This window comes from Diachasma alloeum, unplaced genomic scaffold, assembly GCF_001412515.2.
Source record: "Diachasma alloeum isolate Michigan unplaced genomic scaffold, Dall2.0 Dall_scaffold_00337, whole genome shotgun sequence".
Taxonomy (NCBI): Eukaryota; Metazoa; Arthropoda; class Insecta; order Hymenoptera; family Braconidae; genus Diachasma; species Diachasma alloeum.
The window spans coordinates 2,676-3,675 of NW_021680476.1; the positions used below are offsets into that span (position 1 = coordinate 2,676).

Sequence of the window (1,000 nt, forward strand, 5' to 3'; positions counted from 1 at the left end):
AAGAATGTAATTCTACATACGCCCCCTATATCTCCCTTTCAAAAAGGTCTTATGTTACTGCGTGCAACCCTCCTCCCTTTCAATTGTGTAAAATACCAGAGTCCATTATTCGCAACCTCACCGACTGACATTTAAAGTAACTACCGTAAGCTTTACCGTTAAGATGGAAGATTATTGTGCATTGTGTTAGAAGAGCATAATAATACATTGATATCGCACGCGAAGAGTTGAGTGAATGTATCAACATTGTATAATTATTTAGAATGTGACGAAACTTGCAACTTCATATTGGTACGTCTACATTGGTACAGGAAGTTTTGGTGTGGTTTGGTGTAAATTTATTTTCTATCAATGTCTACGGAGACATATTAGTACCTTGACGAATCAATTATTCCAGGAACCGTTACCTATTAATCACATTAATGTTTTTTTCTAGAAGATTTGCTCCAACTTCAACTGATTACTTCAACTGAAGTATTATCTTTGCGGCGTGGCTTGAGTGTCAGGAGAATGCTTCAGAGGAAAATTGTTGTGAAAGGAGAAATTATAAAAAGAGTCTGGTTTTTATATACGACAAATCATTTGACTGTTGATCAATTACTAACTGCGGCAAGTCATTTTATAGCTGCAGGTGGGAACCAATTTTTAATTTCGGATCCTCAAGATCTTCGAATTTTCGTCAACGATCTCTGTTTTAATGACATTGGTAGTAGGGATTTTGTAAATTATCGTTATCTTCAATAGTAGTTGTCTGCTCACACTTTCTAACCGTGGAAATCACTGCTCATTATTTTTATTTTTAGTTAATTTGTTTCGCATTCCGCAAATAACAATCATCGACCATATAATAGCTGTTGATGACGATGACCTGCTTGTCGGTAAGTTTTTTATTTATTTTAGAAGCACAAACGCGTGATTCAATGCACGGAAATGAAATGATAGTTTTTGTTTTGACGTTATACACGTACGAAAAATTTTAATAGAAAACCCTAAAGAATCC

The 1,000-nt window shown here is 35.0% G+C and overlaps 1 long non-coding RNA gene across 1 annotated transcript in view; it reads left to right on the forward strand.

Moving 5' to 3' along the window:
* Positions 1–441: 441 nt before the first annotated feature.
* The window catches only part of LOC107040519, a 22,917-nt gene continuing 22,358 nt past the window's right edge, over positions 442–1,000 (forward strand). The window contains exons 1-2 of the long non-coding RNA XR_001461014.1: positions 442–706; positions 804–878. This is a non-coding gene — a long non-coding RNA (uncharacterized LOC107040519). The remainder of the gene's footprint in view (positions 707–803; positions 879–1,000) is intronic.